The following is a 6,556-nucleotide window of genomic DNA, read 5'->3' on the forward strand; positions in this document are numbered from 1 at the left end:
AATATCTGTAAATTTACAGCAGTGCCTCTATCAATTAGTTTCCAGAGACTTGTTGTTCACCTACAATTTATCTCGTAAAATGATAGTGCCATTTAATAATTGTATACAATTTATCGGTACAGTCACATGTACTTTTTTATGTAGAGAATGGGTGTATATATAGCCTTCTGTATAGAACCATTCTCCTTTTGTATATTGATGCAAGGTATCTGGTCAATGACAAAGCCTTTTGTACAGAACCATTCTCCTTTTGTATATTGATGCAAGGTATCTGTATATTTACAAGGCCTTTCGTACAGAAACGTTCTCCTTTTGTATATTGGATGCAATGTATCTGTATATTTATTGGTAGTGCTGTATAGAAACAGAAACCACTCATATATTAACAGAGGGAATCTCAATCCTGCTTCCAGCTCTTGTTGTAGAATAACATAAATTATTAATATTTGAACAAAGGACATTCAGACAATAACAAAACATTGCTTTCGTTTCAACTTACAACACATATAATACTTTAATGAGCTTGTAATACAGTTGGAATAGAACGAAAAATATGTGAAAAAAAATCAAAGCAGAGGAACTAAGGATGAATTGAGACCACTAAAGTAATACAGCAAAACAGATTACCGTATAAAACAATGTATGGTTCACGATTGACTCCTACATAATTAAGTAGACAGTAAAGAGTTACGTCTTAAATCAGTTTCATCATTTCATTGATGCCACAATAGTTCTGTTAGTTGTAACAAAGTTGACAATATTTTGCAAAACTTTCTCAAGGGTATTGCAGAATACTATGTCTTTTCGCTACAATGATGTAACCCTTAACTGCAAGTAGCAAATTAGTAGTACCTATATATTCACAGATTTATGAACTATTCATGATATCCATGCAAGGTTCTAGTGATTTGACCTTCTAATCTTGCTCAGTGAAACACGCAGAAGATTAAAAAGACTCAAAAATATAATACAGAACAAACTAGACTGAGGAATTAAAGGGAGTAAAGACTCGCGCACAAAGAAACGTCTGATGCCGGTAATATAACCTAGTTTCGAATGAGGTGTAACATAAGTGTTAGACACCCCCATCCATCCCAGAAAATACACACACGGCTTGCTACCGTCGGTAATTAGACACTAGTGTACAGTCAATACATGCAGCTACGGTCAATACCCACAACACAGTGTACATTGCAGCGATGGTGATCTCAGGTCTAGAAAAGATATCAAGGTATCACGTTTCATTACTGTCTGCATTTTGTAGCGAAAAGAAAAAACTTCACTTGCAAGCAACAGAAAGTTAACTTTTTTCAGAGGCGGTACGCAGTTTGGGACGAGTCTTCAATGCATTTACGCAATGCATTAAAACAGTTTTGTATGACTCATTAAGCTCAAATACCCATAATTATTAAAATGATAAATATAGGTCTTGACAAACATAACGTGAATACTCCTTTAATTTAGTATTACGAACATTATGTTCAGGATCGTGCTCATTAATTTTTGTAGAAATGTCAGACTTCATTTTCCAGCTATAATGAACAATTTTTCATGAAAATATCAGAGGTGATCGTTTTGCCTTAGCTGTGCCAAACTTGTTTAGCGCCAATCAGCCTTCTCCATTCGTGCCAGACTGTCAGCCAGTTTATCTAGCTTTGTGGTACAGCCACTGTGATGCAAGGGCGGCGGAACCGGGGGGGGGGGGCACAGGGGGCATGCGTTCTACATAAAAATTGAGGTGTCTCAAGTTAGCAAGAGGCCAGGGAACCAGAATGAACACTCGGGAAGGGCCGTTTCCGGCCATCTGAGGGGTTTGTAAAACCAAAAATTTTCTTCTACGCTCCGCGCCAACCAATGGTGGCGCTCCGCTCAGATAGTCGTGCATACAACTTTGCAAATCCTGGCTACGCCCCTGACTTTTAATTAATTTCTGTGGGGCAAACTCAAAGCTATTTCGAATGGGAAAACAATTGTTAATGCAGTCAGAAATCAGACTGCGACTTTTGACCGTTATTTCGCAATCATTAAACACTTCGCAAAAGCGGTGAAATGCATTGTGGGAGCTTAGTCCATCACTACATTTCAGTACACTGCAGCTTGGATATCGTCTGAAAATCTGTTTTAATACATATTCATAGAGCAGCAATCGAATTGCTTGAACCAAAACCTTGAAGAAAAGAAGTTAAATATTCATTAAATATCTGTTTGCGACGATGTCGGACTCACGATGTGGATGAAATTCGGAAATTTCTTCGCCCCGGCTTGAAAAATAAAAACGAAACGTGAGTAAAAACCTTTCATCTTTCGAATTGCACATTTTCTGTTTTCAAGAAGGTACTACCTCCATCGTCCGGTCAATGGTATAAAACAAATTGAACAATGATTTTGGGCTAAATTCGGAGTTGTTCCAGCATTCTGGGTTGAATTAAAGTGACATTTGTAAGGTTGCTCTTGATCACCGGCATCAACGTATCCTATCGTGGTTAATTGAATATGTACATGTGTATTCGCATTACCATAGTGTGTAGCCTAGGGTTATAGTTTTAAGTATTCTACAGTACAGTGTATTCATATTACGGGACCTTGTGTTTATGAATGATGTTAGACATTGTTTACGAATACAATGTCGTTTCCTTGGATTTTAGGGTAGTGCTAGTACTGTAGTGACCGAGCAGTAGGACCCTACAGTACAACTACACAATACTAGGCCTATGCTGGTAATTTTAAGTTTACTACTGACTTCTGCCACTGGTGGTTGTCAGCAATGGCAATACCTTCATACCAGCCTAGCTACTACTACTAGTAGTATTAAATGTACTAGTACATATAATAGTACTTGAAAATTAAAAAGCTTACATTTAAAAAAAGGTACTGCCTTGGTCGGCTCTGGTTAGTACTAAGTAGTTTTACCCTTGTGTGATTTAATCCGGTGTACCTAGATACCTAGGTTGGTCAAGTCAGTGACAGGTGAACATTGGTTCTGCACTGAATTTTTGTACATTGTTCACAACACATTTTGGTAGTATTCTTTTGTGTGTGAATTCATATTGCACTTATTTTTTTTTTGGTTGTGCATGTGCCCATTTCACTTTGTTTCAAAGTTCTTCAACTTGTACTGTTGTATGTCTCTGTCATTTTCAGAGAGAAAATGCATTTACAAGTTCCACTACAATGTTACGTAATATGGGCTTGTTGCAACTAATCTCTGCCTGTTGCATTTAAAAGCAATGTGAAGTCATTCGTCATGTGATTTTATATATTGTCTCCTATTATCCAATGTTCTGTTAATATTTATTTTTGTTTTCTTTTATTTTCAGGACTCTTTCTGCATCTGCGGGTTGAATTCTCCTATGTGGGCAGTTGGGATATAGTACATGCATCGATATTCGAGACAATTGTAGCCTGCAATTATTTCAAGTTGCTTCCTTAATGTGTTTTTTTTTTACATCATTCAGTTTCAACAAATATGCATGTGTAAAATAAAAACCTCACCATACTATCTTCATTGTCATACATCATGTGGCAAATATTGATGCAAGTGCATGTGGTTGTTTTTGTAGGTCCAGGTTGAAATAATGTTGCGGTGGAATGGGAAGTCAATTGTGCATCTTTTGTTCCTTGCAGAAAGTACACGAACCTAAGCATTTAATAAGGCTCAAGTTGATTTTTGTGTTTATGCATATGTGACACCTAATTTTGATAATTCACTGTGTAGACACAATCTAATGGGTAAAAGTGACCTGTTCTTGTTGCTTTGTCACAGGGTCAAACCTGACAAATTTCAAATAATGACAAGTCGTGGTACTCATCATGAATACTAATGAGGCCACAATTTCAAAGTTAATGTTTCAAAAATATAGTCCCAGCAATTGGTCTAACTGCATTGAGACATTGTGGTTGTTGGCCGATGACAGGTAAATTATAATATTTGGTATATTGATTATGTATATTAATGAGGGGATGTGGCTTAATACTAAGATTGGGAGGCCCATTATCCCTATACAGTAATATGGCATTTGTTCACCAAGGTATAATAGATATATTAATTAAAGCTTGTTTCAACAGGCTACTAATCAAGTCATTTCCAGTCAAGAGTGTAAAGTAATGTGTTAGTTCACATACAATTTTTTCCAAGTCAGATCAATTTGCTGGTCCTTGCAAAAACGCAAGTGGAGAAATTGTGAAAGTTTTGCTGTCGCACAGGTTGTTACACTGTTACTTCACCCTGAATTTTCTCGTTACATATTTGCTGACACCTCATAAACATCTTAATGTGCTTGCTAAGAACAGAAGTAAAATGCTAAAGTCAGTTTTGTCAATCTCACTCACATTAACTTACCAAACAATTATTTTGTCATGAGTGTTTGTTCATTGAGCATGAAACATTCCTTTACTTTGGCCGTACCAAAACAGTTCATTGAAGACATAGTCATCCAATTCTTTCAATTAAAATTTCATTTCACCTTTTAACTTACATTTATGGAAAAGCGTCTTTATACTGTATCTGTTGTGTTGCTTTGAAGTTTTTTGAATGATTTCTAAAGGTAGTCAGTATAGGCCCCAAATTATAGCACGCTATAATTGCTCGGAGTTTTCAAAAAGTACTTTCCTTGAGGTCTTTACTCTTCGAATTGTTCTCAGACATTTTGAGGAACAAACAAGGTGACAGAATGTCCCAGTGAGGAAAAATACAAATAGTTTAAGAATTTTGACAAAGGTGACCATAGTTGAATATGTAGCATATTTGTGGCAAATACAGCATGGTAACATTATTTTTTATGTGTTTCAAATCAATTTAAAATTGAGGTTTTCTAATGAGCAACTATCAAAAGTATTGTGTGTTCATATATTTGATGAACAACACCTTAGTACAAACTACTAAGTATTGCTTAACCTCTTCTCTAATTTTAAACAAGTAATTCTTTTAAGGTTTCTTTTAACAATTTTTTTTAAGGCGATCAGTCTTTCAGGTAAAAGTAATTTTCCTCCAATAAAAGAGAAATTCCTTTACAATTGGTATTCTATTTGATTCTTTGTTTGTCAAAGGTGTCAGAAATTGGATCTTGTACCTCATACCACATGTCCATAAGACTAATAATATTTACAGCTCCTTGAAGACAAACATGCTATTCTGCTCCTCTGTACCTTTAATTGCAGTCTCTTGCAAGAAAGTGATTACAGTTATGCAGTTGCACATACTTATCCATCACCATGCAAGTTATACAACAGGCAGATACCTCCTGTGGGTGGGGTGGGGGTGGGGATTGTTCCTATCAATAATTACTTTGACTTCACCTCTCATGGCATGCTAAGGAATATGCAGTGCAATGTTACTATGATAAGGTTAAGCACATGCAGAGAAATTAATTCGCGATAGTAACCACACCCCCACTCTTTGAATTGCATGCTCAAGGTTTCAGAAAAGGTGTGATGTAATATGCTAAGCACATCACTAGTCTGAGATCACCCACCACCTCCCCCAGCACACACCATCGTTGAAACGTGCAATTGAAACCGAACCAGGTGATTGAGCATCGGCTGCTACGTAGTGCTTATGAATATCCCTACGAACCGTGGAAACGAGTTGAATGTAGAGCTGGATCATATGATGCTAACTTCTATACAAATTCAGTCATCACTGAATTTGTCTAACATCACTCGGTGCCGTGTGGACTGAATTTTGACCGGTTGTTTTCTAGCAACGTGAAATTTTACGAATGTTTTCATTTGTGGTATGGATTTATCCAAGCAAAAACCTATATAAACCTATTACATCTGCTAAAATCGATCGAAGTATGTACACTGGCTTCTGTGTTGTTGCATTCCAGCGCATACGCTGTGTTAAATGTATAGCTGTATATAGGATGCTAACTTGTTAAAATTTCAAAGATGGCGGCCCAACATCACCCGCGAGCATTGGAGACATGTGAAATGAATTGTGATCGGCCGTTTTCAAGCAGACTGTGATAATTGACGGATGTTTCTGTGTTTAGAATGAAATTATCTAACTGTTTGTGAACATTTGGCGTTTGTTCCGGTATTTTAAGTCTTTTATGAGTCGATTTCATGATCGGTCGCTACGGCTTTTGCAGCCGTGACCTAAATATCACCTGTAATTTAGCGGATTTCCTGTGAGTATTTCTGTTCGAATTTATCGCTAGTGGTAAGTCAGAAACCTTTTTATCTTAGTTTCCAGGTTCAGTAGACATTTGAATGAGGTTTTAATGAAAACAACACATTTATTTAAACATTTATTTCTCGTCTCTCAGTGAACGATTACCGCCGAAATTCAAAATGTGTGACGTCACCAAAGCTTAATAAATTCCGGCGAACCTTGGGTCTGCTTCCCAACTGTTAAGATATTAACAAGAAATAAACTCTAATTCGGAAGATTCCTACATTAGCAACTAGCATGATTTCACCTCTTTTTGTCTCAAAATAAAACTTGTTCCTTGTTTCCCAATTTGCACATTGTAGTGCTAGTGTGCATATTTTCGTTGAGGGGGGGGGGGGCGTTGATAAAGTGATGCGTATACGCAAATAAGATAATACAATA

At 36.7% G+C, this 6,556-nt stretch overlaps 1 long non-coding RNA gene across 1 annotated transcript; it reads left to right on the forward strand.

Annotated features, from left to right (window-relative positions):
* The first annotated feature begins 1,970 nt into the window (after positions 1 to 1,970).
* LOC139971759 (uncharacterized) lies at positions 1,971 to 6,285 on the forward strand. Its single transcript, XR_011794478.1, has 3 exons — positions 1,971 to 2,282; positions 3,318 to 6,163; positions 6,270 to 6,285. It is a non-coding gene; the product is annotated as an uncharacterized lncRNA (long non-coding RNA).
* Positions 6,286 to 6,556: the final 271 nt, after the last annotated feature.

Source organism: Apostichopus japonicus, chromosome 1 (genome assembly GCF_037975245.1).
Source record: "Apostichopus japonicus isolate 1M-3 chromosome 1, ASM3797524v1, whole genome shotgun sequence".
NCBI classification, from domain to species: Eukaryota; Metazoa; Echinodermata; class Holothuroidea; order Aspidochirotida; family Stichopodidae; genus Apostichopus; species Apostichopus japonicus.